Source organism: Canis lupus, chromosome 7 (assembly GCF_011100685.1).
Source record: "Canis lupus familiaris isolate Mischka breed German Shepherd chromosome 7, alternate assembly UU_Cfam_GSD_1.0, whole genome shotgun sequence".
NCBI lineage: Eukaryota > Metazoa > Chordata > Mammalia > Carnivora > Canidae > Canis > Canis lupus.
In genome coordinates, this window is record NC_049228.1 from 75,520,256 (window position 1) to 75,546,746 (window position 26,491).

A 26,491-nucleotide genomic window follows, 5' to 3' on the forward strand; every position below is an offset into this window, starting at 1 on the left:
TCCTCTTCACTCATCAAGATCACAGAACCAAGAATTTTATTCTAGGGGCACCTGGGTGGCTCAGCGGTTACGCATCTACCTTTGGCTCAGGGCGTGACCCCAGGGTCATAGGATCAAGTCCCCCATCGGGCTCCCCACAGGGAGCTTGCTGCTCCCTCTGCCTATGTCTCTGCCTCTCTCTGTGTGTGTCTCATGAGTAAATAAATTTTTTATTTTTTTAATTTATTTTTTAAAGATTTTATTTACTTATTCATGAGAGACACAGAGAGAGAGAGAGAGAGAGGCCGAGACACAGGCAGAGGGAGAAGCAGGCTCCATGCAGGGAGCCTGATGCAGGACTTGATCCTGAGACTCCAGGATCACGCCCTGAGCCCAAGGCAGACGCTCAACCATTGAGCTACCCAAGTGTCCCTAAATAAATTTTTTAAAAAAGAATTTTATTCTGGAGCACTTGTTCAAGTGGCAAAGAAGGTGCAGTTTCACCAAGTAAAGGAGGAAGTCCCAAACGCTGCCATGCACTCGAGGGGGCAGGTGGGGGCAGGTGGTGAGGCTGGAAGAGGGAAATGTTTGAGCAGGTGATAAGAATCTGAGCAGAAAAAAAAAAAAAAAAAAGAATCTGAGCAGAGTCTGTGTAGACAAAGGTCAGGGTGCCCATGGATCAGGCCTTCCCAAGGAACAGCCCCCCTCATTAGAATCGACCATTTCAGGTCCAGGAAAAGGTACAGGGAAGCGAGAATTCTTCTATGCCTTTATTTCCTTCCTGTAATGGACACCATCCTATGCCACCTTGGGTGCTAGGCTTCAGGAGACCCAAGGTGACACTCTGTCCCCGGGTGCTCCAGCAGACTCCAAGAGGTGGCCTCATGGCCACCCTGGGGGTCACAGCTGAGGACATTCCAAGCAGGGCATGCTCAGAGGACAGTTTGTAGATCTCGGCTCTCCTTGAGGGTGGGAGGAAACTGCCCTCCTAATGGGTTTTGTTAAAAAACTGAGTGGGGGCACCTGGGTGGCCCAGTGGTTGAGCGGCTGCCTTCAGCTCAGGGCCTGACCTGGGGTCCCAGGATCGAGTCCTGCATCGGGCTCCCTGCAGGGAGCCCGCTTCTCCCTCTGCCTGTCTCTCTGCATCTCTTTGTGTCTCTCATGAATAAATAAATTTTAAACAAACAAACAAAAACAGTGAATATTAAGACTCTAGTGGCTTTATTCAATGCTTCATGAATCAGGCGGCAGCCCTTCTAGCAGATAGAAAGGAACAGTGAGTGGCTGTACAAAGTGAAAGACTTGTAGGCAGAAGGGCGTGGGAACAGGGAAGTTACACCAGGCAAAAAAATCAAATTGGTTATTGCAATGTCACCTTCCTTTAGGGAATGATGACAGGGGTGTATCAGGCACATTACCTCACTAGTGCTGATCGGGCAATTCCTGACTGACTGGTTTAAGATTCCATTTCTGGGAGAGCCAACACTGTAATTAAGTCACAGTTTGGTGACATGGGGCTTAGCATAAGTGACTCCCTTTGGGGCCTGCTACTTCATTTTTAACTTTTCTTTCTTTCTTTCTTTCTTCTTTCTTTCTTTCTTTCTTTCTTTCTTTCTTTCTTTCTTTCTTTTCTTTCTTTCTTTCTCTTTCTTTCTTTCTTTCTTTCTTTCTTTTTCTTTTTTTGTATTTATATGTCTATGTGTGTGTGTATGACTCCCCCCCTTTTTTTAACCATGCATACACACACACATTTTTATTTTTTTATTTTTATTTTTTTCACACACACATTTTTAAAAACATGAATGGAATCATTGAATTTATTTTTCTGTGTCTTGCTTTTTTCACTTAATATATTACAGTATTTCATGTCAATATAGATAGAGCCACCTCTCCTTTTTAACACATATTGCCTACCTTTTAAAATTAGAAGACGATGGTTTGCTTGTGCTCTTTGCTGATTTAGGATTAGGAGGCAGGCCATGAGAATGACCTGGAGAGGGCTGGAGAGAGGCTGGGGAGGCCAAATGCCTGGATATGTGGTGACCTGTGGGACGGAGACCTGCTATTGAGCAAGTGATGTCAGGGGTGAGGGACGCTAATGTTACTCGGCCTCAGCCTCTACATCTCTGCAGAAGACGGTGGGGAAAGTTAAGGAAAACCCCCAAATTCTATCCTTTTGAAAAATGTCTCCATGTCATTTTAGGTTTCCGTAACACAAGCCTCTCAAAACTTCCAAGATGTTCTAATGATGTTAAATGACCTTCCCTTCCTTTTCCTTTTGTTGAAAGAATCAAAGACAAACTTCAAATGTTTAGAATGTCAACTTCATCCAGTTCAATGCTTTTATATGTTACTGAGAAAGAAATTCCCAGTAGCAAACATGTCAAAATGATCTCTGTGAAAGGAAAATAAAAAGCTGATTTCAAATGTCAGTGGCCAGCCATATCCTTGACACATAATTATAGCCTTTGAAAATCATGTTTCTTAAAATTAATTAATTGTCCCAATATCACACTTCCTTGGGCTTTCATTTCACAGAGCTTTGTTTTCTTCAAGATTTTATTTATTTATTTCAGAGAGAGGGAGAGTACAAGCGAGGGTGGGGGGCGGGTAGGGGGAGAAGCAGACTCCTGGCTGAGCAAGAACCTGACACGGGACTCGATTCAAGGACCCTGAGATCATGACCTGAGCCAAAGGCAGATGCTTAACTGACTGAGCCACCCAGGCGCCCTTGACAGAATTTTCAAAGAGCCTCAAATGTACAGCCAGCTGGTTATCTGTTTTCCATAATGGCACTGGATGTCCTTAGCAGTGAGCCTAGAGAAATTAACCATCATGAACCGCGGGGCAGGCCTCGGGGTGGGAAGCACCGGGGACAAGCAGATGGGACTTTTGTGCTCCCCACTCAGCTTGGAGCTTCTCTAGGATAGTTCTGCTTTTTTTTTTTTCCTTAGAATTCACTTGTTTTAACAACTGCCAAGACATCAGGGGACACCTTAGGAGCCAGAGATGGAGAGTCAAGATTTGAATCTTCTTCAAGTTAGTGCAGAGGGGATTTCACCAAGTGTAATTCCCTTTGCAAAATGTCAATGTCATTTTTCAATAGTAAAACCCTAGTTTCAAATTCTCCTCACCAGCGTGGGGTAACAGAGGACCCACATGAATGGCTCATCCCATAGAATCTGAGAGGGAGGAATTGTTTGGGGAATTGGGAGAAAATTCTAGAATAGCATTTTCCACACCTGGAGAGGGAGCCCCTTGACGAGTCCTGTGCGATTTCAAAGCAGTGACTTTGCAAATCAGATTTATTGCAGCAGGGCAGCATTTCTCAACTGAAGGTTCAAAGGATTCACTTTGTTAGAAGATAGAATGATCACTGTTCTCTTTCAAGTTTTAAAAATAATTACTTAAAAAAGTTTCATCCTTAAAACAGAAAGTTTGAGAGCCATCCAATGCTCATCCAATGAACAAGTCAGAGGAACCAGCTCACATATCACTTACTGGGGGCAGGGCAGTAGAGGGGGGAGAGGTGGGGTTGCCATTCAGCTGGCTCACTGGGTGGGGTGGGGTGACCATTATCCTTAGTTCTGCATTGTTTAGTTCATATAAAACTACAGTGTATCTCTGTATCTCTCATGAATAAATAAATAAAATCTTAAAAAAAAAAACCTATGGTGTAAAGTGGGGAAGCACAATGAAAAGGAAACCCACTGAATGGGAGAAAATATTTGCAAATCATGTATCTAATAAGGAGTCAAGATCCAGAACATGTAAAGAGCTCCTAAAACTCAATAACAAAACAAACCTGATTAAAAATAATCAATCATCTCGAGTAGACATTTCTCTGAAGAACATATACAAATATTTGCCACAATCAGTAAGGTGTATTTCTCGAATCACAGTTCTTATGCTGCACATCAAACTATCTCTCATTCTTCACAAATCAATATTAAAAGAGAAAATATAATTCAAAAAGCCCAGTTTGGCTTTTCACTTATAGAGGAAAAAAAGTCCTCTATTCACAATGTATGATTTCCGAGCAAATAATAACAAATAGCAGTTTGAAACTTTACAAAAATATCTATAAAAATAAACCAACTGGTGTTTTTCAACCAAGAACTGAATGCATTTAAGACAGCTGCTTTGGTCTATTTTTGATGCTGATACATTTCAATCTAAATTTTATTCTTGGGCAGCCCGGGTGGCTTAGTGATTTAGCGCCTGCCTTCAGCCAGGGCCTGATCCTGGAGACCCAGGATTGAGTCCCATGTCGGGCTCCCTGCATGGAGCCTGCTTCTCCCTCTGCCTGTGTCTCTGTCTCTCTCTCTGTGTGTGTGTGTCTCTCATGAATAAATAAATAAAACCTTTAAAAAAATAAAATTCTCATTTAATCAAAATTTTATATCAACATAATAGATGTAAATTACTTTTTGAAAAAAAAATCACAAGATTTGTGATGGAAAGCATCATGTCTCTCTCCACTCCAGGGCTATTCTCACAGACAAATACTTCTTTATTTTCAATACTTCTGGTACTTACCTTCATAATCCTAAATATTGTGTCTATATCACTACTTCTAAATTAGATAGATACTATCCAATAGCTCCCTGCTCCAAAATAGAAAGAATTAACCTACACAATAGACCTTCTCTTTTCAATTTTTGATAGTTACTTTATTTATTTTTTAAAGACTATTTATTTATTTATTATTCATGAGAGACACAGAGAGAGAAGCAGAGACACAGGCAGAGGGAGACTCGATCCCCAGACCCAGGATCACGCCCTGAGCCGAAGGCAGATGCTCGACTGCTGAGCCAACCAGGCATCCCTGATAGTTACTTTATTTTTAGTTCTTTTTTACAAACTTTGTAACTTGAAATAATGCACTTAGATCTCTAGTTCTTGTTTCATTAATTTATTTTTTGTTTGTTTCAATTTCATACAATATTTCTTGTCTCTCCAGGACATAAAATTAGAATTCTTCTCCAGATTTTACCTCTTAAATTAGGTTCTTTCCTAAATCTTCTGTGGATTATCTAAAGGTTACTTTTCAAAGTTGAAAACCATGAGATGGCTTACACATTATTATAACTATATAAGTATTATTAACCGCAGAGATTTTTTAAAATGCTAGAATCCCAGGGGTGCCTGGGTGGCTCAGTTGGTTGAGCATCTGACTCTTCATTTCAGCTTGGGTCATGACCTTGGGGTTGTGAGATCAAGCCCCACATAGGGCTCCATGCTCAGCACGGGCTCAGCTTGGATTTCTCTCTCTCTGCCCCTCTCCCTGCTCACACACTATCTCTCACTCTTTCTCTAAAATAGATGAATAAATCTTTAAAAATAAATAAATAAGTAAAATGCTAGGATCCTATATCCTCTGTACATGGTCAATGTCAACACTCCAGAGTCACCTAAAAGAATGTTCTTAGAACTATAAGCAAACTGATTCCCTTTTCTAATACTCTACCAATTGCTCAAAATTATACTGCCTTCCAGATTGCTTCCTGTTTGAACCATGACTATCCTATACTGCTTCCTGTATTTTTCTGCTGTTTCTAAGTGCTTTTCTTTTATCTTGTCAAAAAAAAAAAAAAAAAAAAGAGAGAGTGGTTTCTTCTCAATTGATTTTTGGGTCAGTTTTACTCTTTCCTGTGTCCCATGTCTTCCTTTTTCTTGGCTTTACACTCATCTTAAGAACTTTCTGAAAAGAAATATGTGGGAGGTATATTTTAAAAATTCTCGTGGGACGCCTGGGTGGCTCAGCAGTTGAGCATCTGCCTTCGGCCCAGGGTGTGATCCTGGAGTCCTGGGATCAAGTCCCACGTTAGGTTCCCTGCATGGAGCCTGCTTCTCCCTCTGCCTGTGTCTCTGCCTCTCTCTCTCTCTCTCTGTGTCTCTCATGAATAAATAAATAAAGATCTTAAAAAAATTCTTGTATGTGTGCAAATATCTTAATTTACTTTTTCATTCAATTGATAGATTGACTCTATATAGTAGTTCAAATTGAAAATCATTTAAAATTAATGCCAGGATACCTTGGCTTACCACTTGTTCCAAAATAAGTGTGCCTGTTTGTTTTGGCATTTTCCTTCTTGTTGCTTATTTTTTTTAAATATAACTGGGGTTCCTTAATTGTTCATATTTACTCTCTTGCCAACTATTCGTGAAACTACTCTTCATGAAGGGCTGCCGTGTACTACAAGATGGCAGGAGAGACCTTTTGGTAGTCAAGTCAATTTTCCATTAATAAGTTTCTTTGACACAGAAGATCATCCTAAATTTAATATACTGGAAGCTTTGCAGTTAAGAGGCCACAATTTCTTACCTCTGCATTTTACAACATTCTATAAGTAGTAAAAGTGACAAACTTGTTAATGTAGCTAAGTCCCCAGAAAATTTTAAGACAGCAAAAAGCATTTGATGAGGGTATAAATGTTATTCAATAATAAGATAAATGTAATAACTGAGAAGTCTGCTACTTCAAAATATCTGGCAAATGAATTATTAGTTTTCAGGTGGAAATTTTAAGGTACAGGGAAGAAAATATGCATTAGGCAACTTTAGTAAAGTGATAAATATTAAACAGTGGTTAGCCAACTTAATTGTTTATATGCTTGATATTTACTATAGATTTTTAATATTAGCTTATTATATCTCTCAAGATTTTCAGATATTTTTACTGCTAAACTTTCAAAAGTACATGTTGACCTTCTGATAATTCTTCAAAGGTTTTCTATAATTTTACTTTTCTATTTTGTTTGGTAATTCTTTAGTTAGAACAAATTAGTTAGGAATGCTACTTTAGGTAGGCAATTAAAAATATATTATAATTAGATGAATGCCAACAACATAATGACTACTTTATTTGTTCTCACTTTAATTTGTTTCATGCTCACTCTTTCTAGAACATGACTATTCTAATTAGGAAAATTGAAACAGTCTAATAATACTAATCAGAATATCCTATTCTAAAGAGTCAAAACAAACACATCACATTGTCAGGTTTTTCTTATCTAATTAATGTTAATCAAATTACATGGCATCTGTAGCATGTCAAATAAATTAAAAACTCAAATTACCTATGTATATGGATTTCGAAATATTAAATAATTAAGAAAAGTATAATGCAGTTATTTAAATGTATTTCTGATTGCTATACTTTAAATAACTTTTCTATTACATAGCACACAAAAACTAAATATCTATCTATCTATCTTCCAAGGAAATTTTAGAATTCCTATGAAAAGGCATGTGACCTGGATTATCCAAAGTAATCTTGGAAAAGAAGAACAAAATTTTTAAATTTACACTATCTGACTTGAAGATTACTATTAAGCTATAGTAATCAGTATGGTACTGGTGTAATGATAGATAAATTAATAGAACTGAATAGAGAGCTTAGAATTGATCCACATTTATACAATTATTTGATTTTTACTAAAAATTATTACTAAAATATTTACTAAAAATTATTTGATTTTTACTAAAGCAGTTCAACGAGGAAAGGAAAAGTTTTTCACAAAATGGTGCTGGGACAATTGGATATTCATATGGAAGAAATTAACCACCTTTACCTCACCCTTACCCAATAAATAATTTAAAATGTATCATAGACCTAGACTTAAGAGTTAAAACTATAAAGCTTCCAGAAGAAAACATTTAAAAAAATCTTCATGACTATGAGGTAGGCAAAGATTTCATGGATAGGACCCAGAAAGTAGTAATTATAAAATTAAAAGTTGATAAATTAGGGCTACCTGGCTGGCTCAGTCAATAGAGCATGCAAGTCTTGATCTCAGGGTGGTGAATTCAAATCCCACATTGGGGGCAGCTCCGGTGGCACAGTGATTTGGCACCGCCTGCAGCCTGGGGGTGATCCTGGAGGCCTGGGATCGAGTCCCCCATCGGGCTCCCTGCATGGAGCCTGCTTCTCCCTCTCCCTCAGCCTGTGTTTCTGCCTTTCTCTCTGTGTCTATGAATAAATAAAATCTTTAAAAAAAAAAACACACAAATCCCACATTGGGTGTGGAGCCAAATTAAAAAAAAAGGTTGATAAATTGGACTTCAGCAAAAATTTTGAAATCCTATTTCCTGAAAGGCACAGTTAAGATAAATAAGCAAGAAGAAAATATTGGCAAAATATATATTTAGTAAAGGATGTGTGCCTCCATAATAATAGAGAACTACTACAACTCAATAATAGAAAGACAAAAACCTATTTTTTTAAAAAAGATTTTATTTATTTATTCATGAAAGAGAGAGAGAGAGAGAGGCAGAGACATAGGCAGAGGGAGAAGCAGGCTCCATACAGGGATCCAGGATCAAACCCTGAGCCAAAGGCAGACGCTTAACTGCTGAGCCACCAGGCATCCCTATCAAAAACCTATTTTTTTTGAAAAGGCAAAATTTGAGGAAACACTTTCCAAAGGAAAATGTACTAATGGCCAATAAGCAAATAAAAAAGTGTTTGACATCATTAGTTGTCAAGAAAATGCCTAAGTAAGCTACAATTAAATTACCACTGTAGCTAACTAGACTGGCCCAAATTTAAAACACTGACAATACCAACACAGGGGGAATGGAAATAACAGGAATTCTCATACATTGTTGGTGGGTGTATAAAATGGTGCAGTCACTTTGGGAAAGGTTCTGATAGTTAGACAAACATCTATCTTATGACTCAGCAATTCAGGTCGTAGGATTTTACCCAAGGGGAAATTAAAAACTCCTTCACAAAAGGACTTGTGCAAGAATGTTTTGTTAGGAGATAGTTCTCCATGGGTCTCTGGTGTTATGCATGGTGTGGGAGCAGGATCACTGGCTGCTTTTTCTTCTGAGCTATGTTTGTATAGAGAACAGCCTTGGAAGATAAAGATCAAGTCTCCCTTCAGGGCAATCCTAACAGATTCAGGTTCTCTAGGCTCAGGGTTTGTTCACTGTGACATAACTCCTGGATGCAAGGTCACTTGGCCCTTTATGTCACTCCATGGAGATGGGTTTAGAGGGCAGTAGTCCAGTTACTGATGCTCTGATTACCACCATAATACCCTTTATATCTGGCTTAGGAGTCTCATGTTTTCGGCCAGCATCTGTGAAAGCATGGAGGGCTAGTTTGCAAGTGGGATAAAACCTTAGACCCAACAATCTTGACATTTTCAAAGCAGCTTTTTTCCCTAATTGCCCTGAGGTGGAAACAACCAAATGTCCATCAAAGGAAGAATGGATGAAATGAATTGTGATACACTTACATAATGGAATACCACTCAGTGATAACCAGGAATGAACTACTGAAACACAACATGAATGACTCCCCAAAACACAGTGAGTGGAAGAGACCTTACACAAAACAATACTAATTGAATGATTGCACATACATGCAGTTCTAGAATAGGTACAACTAATCAATGATGTACAAAATGAGGACAGATCTAGTTAAGAGTTGGATTGAGTGTTGCATTTTTCAAAACTCATAGAATGGTGGTACACTTAATATTTGTCTATTTTACTATATGTAGACTTCTCTTAAGAGTAAAGAATTATAAGCAAATATTAAGATTTCTATAAGCAAATAATAAGAATTATAAGCAAATATTAAGTACATGTGAGCTGAAATGTTTAGGGATAAAGTGTACTCTTGTCTTCTGTTTATTTTGGAATACCTAAAAAATGGGCTGCTTGTCTGGCTTAGTTGGTGGAACATGTGACTTTTGATCTCAGGATTATAAGTTCAAGTCGTGTGGTGGATACAGAGATTACTTTTTAAAAAGTAATACATTATAATAATATATATTATCTTATTTTTTATTTCTTTTTAAAACTTTATTTACTTATTCATGAGAGACACACACACACACACACACACAGAGAGAGAGAGAGAGAGAGAGAGGCAGAGACACAGGCAGAGGGAGAAGCAGGCTCCATGCAGGGAGCCCAATGTGGGACTCGATCCTGGGACTCTGGGATCACACCCTGAGCCAAAGGCAGATGCTCAACCACTGAGCCACCCAGGCAGTTCTCTAAAATAAGATGGATTGGTGGGTAGATAGATACATGGATGAAGAAAAGATAGATCTATGATCAAACAAATACAGCAAGATATTAATACTTGCAGACTCCAATAGTGGGTATATATCGCTTTATACTTCCACCTGCCAACTTTTCTATATATACAGCATTTATTCATTTAAAAGATTGGGGGAAATACACATAAAAATTCTAATGGGGCTCAAGATATATTTTATCATGAAAAGAATCTCTTAATGAAAATGTATCAGTGCCAGATACATCTGTCTTTTCAGTTCTAGCAGGTAAATCTGGTATAAACTCAGAGATATCTCTCAGACCAGAGAGAAACAGAAAGAAAGGGAGAAAAATGAAAGATGAAGTCCAGGTTTCCAGGTCAGCATCAATACAATTTTGAAAATGTGTCCCTTAGCTACATAAACTTCACTAATAAAGAAGAAATTATCTTTTAAAATTATCACGGACAACCCGGGAACCCCAGACCTCAACTGAGTTTTAAATTTGACAATAAAGTGGGGGCCTGGGAAAAAAAAAAAATTATCACGGACAAGTTTATTAGCAACATGATCCATAGAAGTCATCCCCAAATCCATTAAAATTCTAATAAGCCAATCAAAATTTTATTAAATAATTGACATTTATTATATATTAATTGTTTCCATTTAGATAGTTCAGGTTTATGACACTGTTACATGTTTATATGTTGTATGGATGTCTTTTTAAACTTATGATATGATTTTGATCTTTATAATGCTTTTAATGCTGAAATAAATTATTACTTTATATATTTCCTTTGAAAAATGTGTCATTTATTTTGTATCACAGTTCTCAGCAACATATTTTGGAAAAAAGATGTACTACTTTTTTTGGGTGCTACTTGTATTTTTAAGTAAGGGATTATGTTACATGAGTTTTAAAAAGTATCTTACTATGTATATCCCATGTGAGGAAACTGGATCCGATGACCGCAAATCTGTTCAGCCCGATGGTTTGCTCTTTGCTCTATCTTCTGTGCAGTGAAAATACAAATTACAGCTGCGTATTTTTTTTCCCCAAACAGAAAGCAACATTATTTTCCTCCTTCATAAATGCACCATTTTTATAAATAGTTCAAACAATACAGGGACAGTGAACACATTCTCATGCATATTCTGTCCAGATAACTAAGTCTGCTGTTTGCTGGCTATCATGGATATCTTTTATGCCAAAAAAATAAAAATACATAGTATTTTTGAAAGGTACCCTGTATTCTACTGCAGTGAATATATCATCATTGATTCAATCAATTGCTGATTGATGAATCTTTAGGTTTTAATGTTTTCATTACTAAAAATAACAATATTATAAATATTCTAATCCATCCCACACTTGTCCTATTTTACCACTGGAATAAGTTTTGGCTTACAGTTTATATATTTGAATTTTGTTAGATATCCTGAATTTCTCCTTTGGAAGGCTGTACCAGTTTACAGTTCCACCAACGGTATAAGTTTTTAAGGTACTCCTTCAGCTTCCAGAAGCCTGCAGCTCCTGTCTTGCAAAGCAAAATATTTAACAAAGGAACTCTTAAATATTCACTGGAGGGACATTTCTCATCCTTTATTTACCAGAAAGACTTCCAGCCGTTTCAATCAAAGACTCTATAAGGGTTATTTCAATTGATACTCCTTTGTTGTAATTAGATCCACACATAAACTTCCCAGGAGATGGTAACCCACTTTATTTTTAAAAGCCTGTCTAGTTTTAAAAGCTTTCAACAGCCACTCCAAGGAAATCCTTTTGATGGCAAACTTCAAAGCCTTGTTTTGGGTGAGGCTCTTTTCTTTTTGTTTCAACTTCAAAAAAAAAGATGGAATACCTGATTTCTTTACTTGAAAACTAGATTTTTTAGTCATGAAAAGCATGTCTTCACAAGTACAGCTGAATCCCACAGGACTGAGATGCTGTGTTCATTCAACGAGGACAGAACTTTCTTCTCCTTTCTGGAAAGCTCTGTGCTGGGCACCAGAGGAAGGAGTAGGAGGATGGAAGGGCCGGCAACCTGAGGTCTGTTTGACACCCTGACAAAACAAAACTGTTAAGTGCTTTGGAAAGTCTAGGAACTAAAGTGAATGTTTTTGGTTGAGTCACAAATGGCATATTTGTGCGGCTGCAACCAGAGCCAGAACCATTGTTATATCAGTGAACCAGAAATTCTAATGCTCCATTAAACAACCTTGTGCAAATTAAACTTTTCAGGCTTTGTCCAATCAAACCAGATCATAGAATTTAGAGAGGTTTAGAAACTTCCCCTGGGTCATCTGTAAGTAGTTGGTGACAAATCCCAGACTCAACCCCAAATCTATCTGACTTTGGGGCTCATTTCACTGTCTTGGTTCATTTTTTTTTCCAGCTTAAAATAGGAGTTTTATTTTATTTTTAGGTAGTTGACATATGTTACATTAGCTTCAGGTACAGAACATGATTTGCTGCTTGTATTTATTGCAAAATGATCAGTATAGTAAGTCTAGTTACCACCCATCACCAGACATAGTTACAAATTCTTTTCTTGTGATGAGAACTTTTAAGAGCTATCATACTATTTTAAGTGCCAGAACAACCTTACAAACTAGTTAGCATTAGGGTTGCTTTTGCAAATGACCTAATAGAGTTAAGAAAATAATGTTCATAGAATGGAGGTTAGCTGAGTACAGCCCCTGGACCAAATCCAGGCCTTCATTTGTTTTTCTAAATAAAGAATTTCTGGAACATAGCCACATTCATTTATGTATATATTGCTTATGGCTGCTTTTGAGTTACAACATCAAACTTGACTAGTTCTAACAAGACCATACAGACCAAGGAAATCTAACAAACTTAATACCTGGCTCTTTAAGAAAAAATTGCTGACCCTGACATACAGTAGGAATTAGAGTCAACATTCAAACTCGGTTCTGTCAGATTCCAGATAATTTGTGTCCAATTACTTAGTCTAATTATACCTGCTTATTGTGTGTATGAATTTTTGCAAAATTTTGACAGTATTTTTCTTATGCTTGCGAACACGTCAAAGTGCTGTGGTCTGGGTGATAGTACAATTACATGTTATTTCGGTGTCTGTGGGTAAAGATCATCCCACAGTCATCCCAGCTGAGCTCCCTTGACCTTACCGGTCACCACAGTAACTGCAGCCTCCTGGCTGCTAGAAGTTAAGTGCAGCCACCTGGCCTTTATTGCTCAGCGAGGCGGTGGGGGGGGGGGGGGGGTCTTGCTCATGAGTATTGATAACCTGGCTCTGTACTTTCCTAAGATCATCCATGACCTGCAGAGAATATCGCTGAACCCCTAAGTGATGCTGGTGCCCCACCTAACAAGCACATTTCAAATGGCCTTGGTGAGTGGTATGTCCTGGGATCCTCTGGTAGAACATAATCCTCTGGTGGGTCCTCTGGTCACCCATAGTTACATCCGTTCCAACATGCCTGCTTTCCTCAACCCTTTTCTTCTCCCCTCTACCATCTGCCAGGGAAACTCAGACATTTCTGCTTCACTGAATGTTGGTCATTACTTTTTGCAAGCTTCTTTTTTTTTTTTTTAAGATTTTATTTATTTATTCATGAGAATACACAGAGAGGAGAGAGAGAGAGGCAGAGACACAGGCAGAGGGAGAAGCAGGCTCCATGCAGGGAGCCCGACGTGGGACTCGATCCAGGGTCTCCAGGATCACGCCCTGAGCTGTAAGTGGCGCTAAACCGCTGAGCCACTGGGGCTGCCCTTTTGCAAGCTTCTAATTAATTTCTGCCTGAGCACCAAGTTTGCCCTATTCCTTTTGCCAGCCAATTCAAGCAAATCTTTTGGTGGAATCTCTTACCTCCTTCATCGGGCCTAGCATCTCCCCATCCAGGTTATTGCCCTGGCTCCCAGGATGGGTGGTGGGAGCAGCTCTTGAGGGGTTTATCTATTGCATGCAGGTACTATGTAGTGATTTCAGCATGGCACAAGTACCAGCTTTTACTAGAGAAGGGTGGAACATTTGGAAGTCATAGGGTTAAGAGGTGTCTACAAAATTAATATCCTCAATAGCATATATCCATTTGTCTCTATCCCATATTTCAGAGTCCCAGGCTTTCCTAACCAGGACTTTGACCTTAGCACAGCAGACTTGCCTTTGGCTGAGAATTCAAACATCACTGGTGCTCTTCTGTGTCGGCTCTTCTACTACAGGAGATAAGTGCCTCTTTGTATGCTACCAAAAAGGCCTATGGCTCTTGGCCATTAACTGCTTATTAATGATGCTTAGTCTCTAATTATCCCTCTGCAGGGTATTAATACAATTTATCAGCAACCATCTAATTCAACGGTCATGGAAGACATGGCTCTCCTCATATGTCTCAAGTTCCCCAATCATTATACTTGCAAGAATGTTCTCTCCTTGGAAATCTTTCCAGCTAACCAGGGGTAAAATCTTTAGCAGCTGGGTCACAATCTTGTGCCAGGAGTATCTGTGCCACCGACCACTCAGGATAGCATTTTCAACACCTGTCAAATAGTATATCAATAAATCCCAAATCTCATCTTTTCATCTGTTTTCTCAGACTCCAATTTCTGTACAATTTGCAACAGTCTGAGTCCTCTGAGAGGCAAATGCCAGTATGGGACATGATGTGCTAGAAATTTATTAGGGGAAACAACTATGAGAAAATGAGGAGAACTGGAAGAGCTATCAGTCATGACACAGGCATGACCTCTGTAAAGGAGGGGAGGAGGGAAGGAGGGAAAAGAAGGGAGGAATGAAGAACAAAGAAATGTATAAGACTACACTGTAGTTATAAGAAAGTTTTGGCAAGACTATGGGCGTTTTCAAGTCAAATACACCCAGGAGAGGAATCCTGCATCTTGCAGGAATGGGCTTGTCTTAGTATTCTTACCACTCTTAGTCACTGGCTGGGGAGCAGCCAATGTAGGAAGTGTGACCTTGGGAAGAATGCAATGATACATCTGGAGTACATGATCTGGGACCATCAGTCAATTAGTATCCAAGAAGTACATGCTTCCACTGCCATACCTCACATGCCAAAGGAAAAGGGGGGATCTTTTTTTTTTTTACAAGAATTTACTTATTTCCAGCTTTATTGAGATATTGACATATACATAAGTTTAAGGTATATGACATGATGATTTCACACATGTATGAGGGCAAAATGATAACCACAATAAGGTTAGTTAACTCCTCTGGGGGAAACATCTTTGAGGAGAAATCAGCAGGTTGACACACTCAATAAAATAGCCCAGCTAGACCACCCAACAAGGAATGAGGTCCACAAGTCCCAATCCCTGGGGACTAAACTAAGCTTTTTAGTTTCACACTTTCAGATATACTTAGCCAAGAGTCCCTGAACACTTGAAGAAAGTCTCTCCTATGAAAATCAGAGACCATAATAAACACAAACAATGATCCAAAACCATCAAATCACAACCTAAGAAAAATCAGAGGTTATGCAAGGAGAAGAAAACTTAAACGTATATTTCACTGCTAGGCTCAGGAAGAAAAAATAGGCTATCACATCCAAGAATAGAACAGGATATATAATATATATATATATATATTTTTTTAAGAGAAATTAAAAGGATGAAACCAAATGAAACACCTAATAAGTAGGTTGAAGATATAGTTGAAGAAATTTTCCCAGAAATTTAAGTAAAAAGATGAAGAGATAGAAAATAGGAGATAAAAGAAAATAATGGGCACCTGGGCAGCTCAGTGGTTGAGCATTTGCCTTTGGCTCAGGGCATGATTCCGGGGTCCTGGGATCGAGTCCCACATCAGGCTTCCTGCATGGAGCCTGTTTCTCCCTCTGCCTGTGTCTCTGCCTCTCTCTCTCTTTCTATCTGTGTCTCTCATGAATAAATAAATAAAACCTTAAAAAAAAAAGAAAATTAGAGGAGCATTATAAGGATTCAACAGCCGATTACAGGAATTACAGAAATCCAGAAGAGAGAAGTGGATGGAGAGAAAAGTCATCAATGAGATAATTCATGAAAAGATCCCACAACCAAAGTGCATGAGTTTCCAGACTGAAAGGGCCCATAAAGTGTCCAACTCACAAAAGAATAAAACTAATCCCAGCTCAGGACATATCGTTTTGAAATTTCATAAAACCATGGGTAAAATAGAGAATTTAAAAGTTTTTTCTTTTTAATTTTTTTTATTGGAGTTCAATTTGCCAACATATAGCATAACAGTGCTCATCCCAAGTGCCCCCCTCAGTGCCCATCACCCAGTCACCCCAACCCCCCGCCCACCTCCCCTTCCACTACCCCTTGTTCATTTCCCAGAGTTAGGTGTCTCTCATGGTTTGTCACCCTCACTGATATTTTCACTCCTTTCCCTTTATTCCCTTTCACTAATTTTTATATTCCCCAAATGAATGAGACCATATAATGTTTGTCCTTCTCCGATTGATTTATTTCACTCAGCATAATACCCTCCAGGTCCCTCTACGTAGAAGCAAATGGTGGGTATTTGTTGTTTCTCATGGCTGAGTAATATTCCATTGTATACATAGACCACATCTTCTTTATCCACTCATCTTTCGATGGACACCAAGGCTCCTTCCACAGTTTGGCTATTGTGGACATTGCTGCTATGAACATCGGGGTGCAGGTGTCCCAGCGTTTCATTGCATCTGTATCTTTGGGGTAAATCCCCAGCAGTGCAATTGCTGGGTCATACAGCAGATATAACTCTTTGAGGAACCTCCACACAGTTTTCCAGAGTGGCTGCACCAGTTCACATTCCCACCAACAGTGCAAGAGGGTTCCCTTTTCTCCACATCCTCTCCCACATTTGTTGTTTCCTGTCTTGTTAATTTTCCCCATTCTCACTGGTGTGAGGTGGTATCTCATTGTGGTTTTGATTTTTATTTCCCTGATGGCAAGTGATGCAGAGCATTTTCTCATGTGCTTGTTGCCCATGCCTATGTCTTCCTCTGTGAGATTTCTGTTCATGTCTTTTGCCCATTTCATGATTGGATTGTTTGTTTCTTTGCTGTTGAGTTTAATAAGTTCTTTATAGATCTTGGATATTAGTCCTTTATCTGATACGTCATTTGCAAATATCTTCTCCCATTCTGTAGGTTGTCTTTGAGTTTTGTTGACTGTTTCTTTTGCTGTGCAGAAGCTTTTTATCTTGATGAAGTCCCAATAATTCATTTTTGCTTTTGTTTCTTTTGCCTTTGTGGATGTATCTTGCAAGAAGTTGCTGTGGCCGAGTTCAAAAAGGGTGTTGTCTGTGTTCTCCTCTAGGATTTTGATGGAATCTTGTCTCACATTTAGATCTTTCATCCATTTTGAGTGTATCTTTGTGTATGGTGTGAGAGAATGGTCTAGTTTCATTCTTCTGAATGTGGATGTCCAATTTTCCCAGCACTGTTTATTGAAGAGACTGTCTTTTTTTCCAGTGGATAGTCTTTCCTGCTTTGTTGAATATTAGTTGACCATAAAGTTGAGGGTCCACCTCTGGATTCTAATTTTTTTTTTCTTAAAGAAGGAGAAAATATAAGGTTTTTGATTATTTACAAAGGATCAAAACTCAGAATATCATTGGATTTTCCCACAGCAATACTAGAAGCTAGGAGGATTATAGCAAAGTCTTCAATGTCTTGAGGTAGAAGAATTTGTAATCTGTACTTGGCCAAATCCAGTCAGTTAATTGTCAGCATAGAAAAAAGATACTTTCAGCTTTGCGCAGTGGCAGTATCGTAGCCAATGAGGTTTATCCAAGGCGCGATTATTGCTAATTGAAAGAAAAAAGATACTTTAAACTATGTGAGGTGTGTTTGAGGGCCCATAGCTGGTGTATTAAATTAAGAATATGTAGATTATGACCTGCTGAGTGAAGAGGCACAAGAAACCCACACAGGGTTGACTGGTAACTGCCTCAGCATTTGAGCTCCCAATTTGAGAAGAAAAAACCTGGGGTCCTTTTGATCCAAGGCACAGTTTATTGTTTTTGTTTTTGTTTTTTTTAATTTTTAGAGAGAAAGAGAGCACATACTCCTGAGCGGGGGGAGGGGCACAGAGAGACTCTTCAGCAGATTCTCTGCTGACCAGGGAGCCCAACTCCTGTGATCATGACCTAAGCTGAAATGAAACTGAGCCACTCAGATGCCCCTGAAGGTGCAGTTTTAACACATACAATGGAAGTAAAATCACAAGATGTGCTACTTACAGATCCCAGAAGCAGGAGTAGGTGTGGGGTAGGGAGTGCAATGAGCTGGGGGAAAGGCAGTCCTCTGTCCCAGTGGCAAGGAAACAGAAAAATACTTTTATGTGTTTAGATTTATCTAGGCCAAAACCATGATCCATAAACTCATGATACAAATTATTATTTCTAAATAAAAAACCTCAACATTGTCACTAATAACTTTAAAAAGCAAGTGTTATACTTCAAAATTATGACATAAATTTTACCATTTCTCCCCCCCGAGATGATTAAATTAAGCACTGTCTCTGCAGAATATAATAGAAATGGAAATAATTTTACTATATTGGATGGATGCTTGTAAGGTAAATTTTTCATTTGAATCAGCTTTGTAGTTTATTTACTCCTAGACAATCTTTAGGATTAGAGGGAACTGGAGGGAAGATACTAGAATGTAGTTTTTACTCACATATGATTTATGGTTGTTTCAACTAAAAGGTGTCAATTCACACTAACTTACAGATCTTAGAGGTTATAAAATCATTCCTGCAGGAGCCAAGGAGATTCGAGAATTCTTGTCATAGATTGCAAATAAATGGACACAAATTCTTCCCAGTGCTTCCGTGTAGGTGGAGTCTATTTCTCCATCCCTTGAATCTGGAGCATGGCATATGACTTGGCTTGGCCAATGGGACATTAGTAAATGACATGTTTGCATGCTGAGAATACAAGTAACCTTAAGAAGATGAGAGACCATTGCAGAGAGAAGCTTAGCCATCCCAATTGCCCCAGATGAGTCCAACTCCCACCTAATCCACCAACTAACTATAACTGCAAGAGCAGTAGAATAGCTTAAAGCCACTGAGTTGTGGGGTGAATTGTTGTGAAGAGCAAATGTGAACTCTTACAGTTCGGACGCCTATTTTTGTCATGAGCTCTAAATAGTGTATCTTTTATATGATATATAAAACTATAACATTTTATTTAATATTCATTATTTATTAAATATTAAATTATAATCTATTTATTTAACAATATAAAAATAGGACATTTCAACTATGTAACAGTGCCATGACCCAGTGAACTGTTTAGGTGCCAGTCCCAAGGATACAGGCAACAAGCACTGGATTTTTTTACTCTGTTCATCCAAGGGTGGTGTAGTCTTTAGAATATTTAATCCAAGTCTCATATTTTTAAAAAAAGCATTATTGAAGTATAATTCTTGTACCATAAAATTGACCCTTTTAAAGTGTACTATTCATGAAGGATATTCTATTTTCTTGTGATGTTGTTGGTTTTGTTATAAGGGTGATTGTCCTCATAAAATGAATTGAGGAGTGTTCCTTACTCATCTATTTTCTAAAAAGGTATTGATAGATTTGGTATTATTTTTTCCCCTTAAAATATTTGATAGATTTCACCAGTGAAGACATTTGATCTGGCCTTTTCCCTGTGGGAAGATTTATATTTACTAATTCAAGTTTTTTACCCTGATATATGTCTATTTGGATCTTTTCCTTTTCTCTTCAGTTAGTTTTAGTAATTTGTTCTCTCCAGGAAAGCCTCCATTTTCAACTATTTTTAAAATTATCAGAATTATGATGCTCATAATATTCTCTTAGAATACTTTTCATTTTTGTAAGGTCTATAGTATTCTCTCTTCATTTCTCATTTTGGCAATTTAGGTCTCTTTCTTAGTCTAGCCAAAGGTTTATCAATTTGATATCTTCAAAGAGCTGACTTTTGGGTCTTTTTCTCTATTTCCTTATGCTTCAGATTTTTTGATTCCTATTTTTATCCTGTTTCCTGATTTCTACTTAATTTAGGTTTGATTCACTTCTCTTTTGCTACCTTCTTGAGATAGAAGCTTAGATTACGGTCTTTCTTCTAATTTTAAGCACTTAATGCTACTAATTTCCCTCTAAGCACAGTTTTGGCTGCTTCCCTTAAATTTGATATGTTGTATTTTTGTTTCCATTCAGTTCCAGGTATTTTCTAATTTTCCTTGTGATTTCTTCTTTGTCCTATGGATTACTTAAAAATATTAATTTCCAGTTATGTAGGGCGGGGGTTTCTCAAATTTGTTTTTGCTAATTCCATTGTGGAAAGAGAAAATAACTTGTATGTTTTCAGTCCTTTAAAATTTATAGAGATTTGTTCTGTGACTTGCCTTATGATGTATACTGGACAATGTTTCATTTGTCTGAAAAGGATGTATATTCTGCTGTTGGGAGTTTTCTGCATATGTCAAATATTTCAGTATTGGCTGATACTGTAATGAGGGTCTTCTATATCCGCCTTTCTTTTCTCTTGTTTATTGCTGAGAAAGAAATTTGAAGCCTCCAACCACAAGTGAATTGTCAATTTATCATTTCAAGGTCCATATAGCGATTTCACAAAGGGCTCAATAATGTCCAACTCAGGCCAGTGCCTATCCCTCGTCCCCATTAATGGAGCAAGGAGCACTTGTAACTGGCATCGTAAACATGCCCATCTCAGCGGTCAGCCGACACTCTTCTGTCGCCAGAGGGTCAAAAAAGAGCTCCTCAAACTGTCAGAAAACAGACCACGTCGGTATCTAATTCCAGGAGACTCTTCACCTTCAGGCTTAGGGGGATGAACTTCACTGGGTAGAAAACGCAGGGTATGGGCAGCCCGGGTGGCTCAGCGGTTTAGCGCCGCCTTTGGCCCAGGGCATGACCCTGGAGACCCAGGATCGAGTCCCGCGTCGGGCTCCCTGCGTGGAGCCTGCTTCTCCCTCTGCCTCTCTCTCTCTACCTGCGTCTTTCATGAATAAATAAATATTAAAAAAAAAAAAAAAAAGAAAGAAAACGCAGGATACAAGGGAGACTTGTTCTCAGATCTGTTAGCTTATCTGAGAGGTATAGCGCAAGACAGGTTACATAGGTTAATCGACATTATACAATGAATCTCTCGAGAGTATCGCACGTAGGAATGGAAATGATTGGGAAGAGCATTTAACCCAAATCATTCCCCTAATAATGAGCCAACCTTAATCAAACAAGAACACCTCAAAGGACCCGACTTCCAGCCATGCATTAGCAGAATAATTCTTCAAGCCTTGCTTAGGTTTCCCGGGGGGGAATTCAGTCATTTTCAGCCTTCCCTGCAACTCAAGTTATTTCTCTTCGCAACCTAACCACGCGGCTGGGCAGTCCTAATTCAGGTGTTCCCTGCAAACGTCGAGCCAAAGAGGGCGGCGGAAGACGGTCCCGCAGCCCAGCTCGAACCGAAGGCTGGCCCTTGCCAATTCAGGAATTCTCGGCGGGGTCTGCACACACAGTTTCACGCAGATTTCCCCTCGGAGGCCCACGGCCGGAGTCCCCACCCAGCCCAAGGCCGGGAGGATGCCCCACCCAGGGGCAGGCCGGGCCGGCCCCCGAGGCCGGTCTAACTGGTTAGGACGGCCGGAGCCTGCTGGCACAGAAGGGCTGCACTTCGGGAGCTGAGGAGCAGCCGGCCAGAGCGTGCAGAGAAAAGCGCTTCCCTTTCTCCAGACCACCGGAGGCGCTGCCCGCCAACCCGTCCTCGGCGATCTCCGCTCGTGGTAGGTAGGTGCCGCCTCCCACCCAGTCCCCCAAGACCGGGAACTGCGCACGCGCCCGCTGAGCCCTCCGCGGCGCATTCTCTCGCGCGCTCCCTCAGTCTCCTCAGCGAGCCTCTGGGCCGAAGTAGGCGCGGTGCTTCCTGGGTGTTGTAGTGTGGCTCCTCGACGGAGGGCCCTCTTGTAAACTGGGCGCTGGGCGTCCGAGAACTACGCCTCCCAGCGTGCCGCGCGCGAGGGCACAGGGCGTTCGCCCTTGACGGCTTTAGCCGTCAGCGCAGAGAGGAGGACCCAGGAAGCCGGCAGCGGCGGGAGGAGGGAGTGCGCTTGCGCGGTGGGCCGGCTCGTCGCGTTCTGTCCCAATCATTGTAAACAGGCGGAGGCTGGGGCGGGGTGGGAATGGGGCGCCCGAGGCCGGCTAGGGGCGCAGCGCAGGAGGCGCCTACGGTGGCTGCGGCGGCACGGTGAGCGCGAGGCGGCGGCGGCGGCGGCGGCGGCGGCGGGGCGGGCGGTCGCGCGGCGGCAGGCGCAGGTTGGTGGCGGGCAGCGGCGGCGCGCAGGGGTCGTGGCGGGCCCCGCGCCCCGGGGGAGCCTCTCCTGCGCGCCCCGCCGCGGCGTCTGTCAGGCGGCGCGCGGGGCTGGCGGTGGGGGTGGGGGGCGTGGCTGCCCGAGTGCGGGCTCTTCCCCGGCAGGCTGCTCCCCGGGGGTCGCCCGGCTGCCGGCCGTTCCTCCCACTTGCCGGCCGGGCCTCCCTCGTGGCGTCGGCATTTGGGATTCGGTGCTCTCGGGGTCCGGAGGGGGGAGTCGGGAGCCGGCCGCTCCCCGCGGAGTCCCCAGGCCTCGGCAGCGCCGGGACGGGGGACTCCGCCTTTTATATAATCACTCTTTCCTCATCGCCCCCGGAATATTGAGCGGCCCCAGGACCGGCCCGGTGCACCGGGACAAGGCTCCCGGGGTTTCCCTCCGCTGGCACGAAGCACCGGGGCTCCTTTGGGTGCTGCGCTCTCGCGTTCAGGTTTCCCTGCGGATGGACGGACAGATCTGGAGTTGAGAATTCCTTTTACAACTCAATTTCAAGTATGCTTGTGCCAAAACGCTCTTATTGAGGACACTTTTTTTTTTTTTTTTTTAAATCGTTGTAGGAATGGAACAGGTTTTTCAAAATACTCCACACCTCAGTCTTAACCTGAAGTAATTAAACGCTGTTTTGAGTTTTGGGGTTCATTCCTTCAGGGCCTCCCTCTTGGCCAAGCAGCTTGTTTCCTCTAAGGCCTGGTTGAGTCTTTGAAAGTAGTTAGAATGTTAACTCGAGGTAGTGTGCGTGTGCCTTGTAAGAGAGGCACAGTCGTCTGGACGGGGAGTTCACACATCATCCAGCCTCACCAGAAGAGCTCTCACTGAATACTTTGGAGTGGAGTGGGCATGCTCGCTTGCTGCAGCACTTTCCGTAGCCTTCCATCATTCTTGGCGGTTACTCATCAAGTATTTAAGTGGTGGTAAGGAGCACGCTGACTTTTGGGTTGGTGATCATGGAGGCAGCCCTGCTAACGCAAGCAAATGGGACTGTGAATAAGAAAAGTAACCTCCCTTGACGCCTTTCCGGTTGTCTTGGTGATTTGCTAGTTCCTTTCTGAGTGTCTTTCTGAAAATGAGTAATTGCTGTAAACGGTACTGGCAGTAGGAGAGGTAGGAAGGAAGTTAAAGTGGTTCCCACTTTTCAGAGTGACCCATAGATTTACGTGGGTGGACTAGTTTAATAGTAACTAACAACCGAGAAGTAATTCTTTGAACAAAGTGTCTCGAAGCAATGTGACATACTTGGCTCTTTTTCAAAATAGTATCTCTCATTTTAGATCTTATTTGGAAAACTAGAAGTAGTATCAGAGAATCAATACCAACTTTAATTTGCACCCTTATATTTGCACAGCTGTTTGCTTGGCAAGGGGAGATGGGGCTTGAAGGTATTCAAAAGTATGTTCTTTTTTTTTTTTGTTGTTGTTTCTTTTAAGATTTTATTCATTTATTCATGAGAAACTCAGAGAGGGAGAGAGAGGCAGAGACACAGGCAGAGGGAGAAGCAGGCTCCATGCAGGGAGCCCGACGTGGGACTCGATCCCCCGTCCCCAGGATCACAACCTGGGCGGAAGGCGGCGCTAAACTGCTGAGCCACCCGGGCTGCCCTGTTCTTTCTTTTTTTTTTGAAAGAAAATTCCTGATAGAAACTTTAGTATATGTGGAAGGAATAAAGAAGAACGCGGATCGTTTAGAGGAATTACTGTGTTAGCAGGTACTATGGCAGGTGAGGAGGACTTACAGATGGATAAGGCTGTGCCCCTGCTTTCTGGGTGATAAGACTTTATCTCTTACTTGAACTGTTAGCAAGTACAATATGTTTTTAAGATTACTTAGAGAAAGTATGGGGGTATAGAGGTGTACAAAGGAGATAGTGATCAGTTTCCTAAGGGAAGAGAGAGATGGAGGAAGGTGGCAGTGGTAAGGAGAAAGTGTGTACAGGAGGGGATGCAAACAGTAAGAAAGGACATTTAGGTAGAAGGAACAGTGTGAGCAGAAGCATGGGAGTCTCCGCTTCCATAGTGAGTTGTAGGATCTGCAGGTATAGCTAGTGGGCAGGGGCCAAATTATGGATGGTCTTATACACGGTTGAAGTAATTTCAACTTTTGTCTTACAAGCAAATAGAAGTCACTGAGACAGGATAGGGAAAACAGAGGCCTAAGCCAGCTCAGCCCATTTTAACTCCCTCCTATGTGTCTAGTGTTACATTAGGTACTTTATGCTTTATGTCCTTAAACTTGAAGGTTTAGGCATGACTGAGGCAGAAAATGAGGAACTTAAGGCAGAAGGAAAGCTGAATGTGATTAGAGAGCGTGGAACACTTCGGAGAGCTGGAAGCCATTGTCTGCAACTATAGCATTGGATTTATGGTGGTGAGTTGCACAAGAGGAGGCTGCACAGATAGATCCTTGAGTATTGCATGACATTCTAAGGATTCTAGAATTTTTTCCCCTAGAATATAGATAATAGAGTTTATGGATTTTAATCAGGAAAGAGTCATAAAATATTCATCTTAGATCATTCTGGTATTGTAGAGTGCAGATTTCAGAAGGGATGGAGGGAAGATACGGCAGGGTGCAGAAAGACTGGTTAGGAGTTTTTGTACTAATTGAGGTGACAAAAAAAAAAATAATTGAGGTGGCAAGTAAGGTCCTCAGTTAAACCAAGGCAGAGTCAGTGGAGATGCGAAACAGTAGATTAATAGCACAAACGTTTAGAAGGTAGAATTCAGAGGATTCAGTTACAGTTGGATTTTAACTTGGATCATTGAATAGACAGTGGTAAACTGCAGTTGACCCTTGAACAGTGTGAGTGTTAGGGACACCAGCCCTCCCCTTGCAGACCTCCCCCTTGCAGTCTAAAATCCGCATATTACTTTTGACTCCCCCAAAACTTAACTACTAATAGCCTATTGTTGACTGGAAGCCCTACTGATAACTTAAGGTCAATTAACACATATTTTTATATATTATGTATTGTATACTATATTTTTACAATAAAGATAAAGAAAATGTTACTGAAATCATAGGGAAGAAAAAATACATTTATAATGCTGTATATATGTGTGTGTGTGTGTGTGTATATATATATATACATATATATATATATATACACACATATATATATATATATATATATAAACAACCAAACACATTTGAGTAGACCCACACAGCTCAAACCCTTGTTGTTCAAGGGTCAACTGTACTGACACAGGGACTTCAGGAAGGGGAGCCAACTGGGGGGAGGAACAGTATTTCAGCTTTTGGATATGTTGAGGAGTTGTCTATGAAACATCCAGGTGAAGCATCAGCTATAGAGTTGGGTGTGTGGGTTTGGAGTCGAAGAGAGAGGTCTTGCTCTGAGGGTCAGCAGGCTATATTATAGGTGGTAGCTGAAATCTTTGATTTCTGTAATACCATGTAGGAAGAGCTTACCAGTGGAGTGTAGTTCTGGAAATAGACAATGGAGAATAACATTTAAAGCCAGATAGAGGAAGAAGACTTGGAAAGGGAAATTCCTAAGTATTTAGAGATGCAAGGAAGTCATGAGAAAATGTCATATAAGCCAAAATGTAATCATTTCAAAGGGAAGCTATGCTTCACTACTAACTCTCCAGAAAAAAGAAAAAAAATTTAAAATAGGAAGCTGTACTTCAAATGCTTTGAGAACTTGAGTAAAACAAGGATTATTAGGAGTCTGTTGAATTTGATAACTAAGAGCAGTTTTGTAACCTTCTACTTAATGCTACCATTTGGGGAAGGGGCTAGTTTCTTTGAATTGGGAAGTTAATGGGAGATCAGAGAGTGAAGAAAGTAAATGTGGATTATTTCAAGAATAAACAAATCTTAGCTGTGACAGGAAGACTGGAAAGAGGTGTTAGCAGATGGTAAAAAGGTTTAAGAGAGTGATTTTTAACATGGCAAAGACTTGAACCTGCTTTTTTCTTATGACAGTTTTATTGAAATGTAATTCATATAAAATTCATCCTTTTAAAGTGTACAATTCAGTAGTTTTTAGTATATTTGCAGAATTATGCAGCCATTTCCACAGTCAACTCTAGAACGTTTTAATTACCTCAAAAAAGAAACCTTTTACTCATTATCAACCACTCACCATTTCCTCTGCTCCCACCCATTAGCAACCACTGATCTGCTGCTGTCTCTGG

The 26,491-nt window shown here is 40.5% G+C and overlaps 1 protein-coding gene and 1 non-coding gene across 5 annotated transcripts in view; both read left to right on the forward strand.

Annotated features, from left to right (window-relative positions):
- Positions 1–17,722: 17,722 nt before the first annotated feature.
- Positions 17,723–17,866, forward strand: LOC119876462. The gene has a single exon (XR_005362781.1). It is a non-coding gene; the product is annotated as a U4 spliceosomal RNA (small nuclear RNA).
- A 3,755-nt stretch (positions 17,867–21,621) lies between these two features.
- Positions 21,622–26,491, forward strand: part of RALBP1 (ralA binding protein 1) — a 54,934-nt gene continuing 50,064 nt past the window's right edge. Inside the window, exon 1 of one of the 4 annotated variants that reach the window (XM_038543856.1) lies at positions 21,622–21,759. The gene's annotated coding sequence lies outside the window, so the exon portion shown is untranslated. Of the gene's footprint in view, positions 21,760–22,072; positions 22,217–22,249; positions 22,285–26,491 lie in introns of those variants that run through there. The other 3 variants (XM_038543857.1, XM_038543855.1, XM_038543858.1) reach the window with 3 other exon arrangements.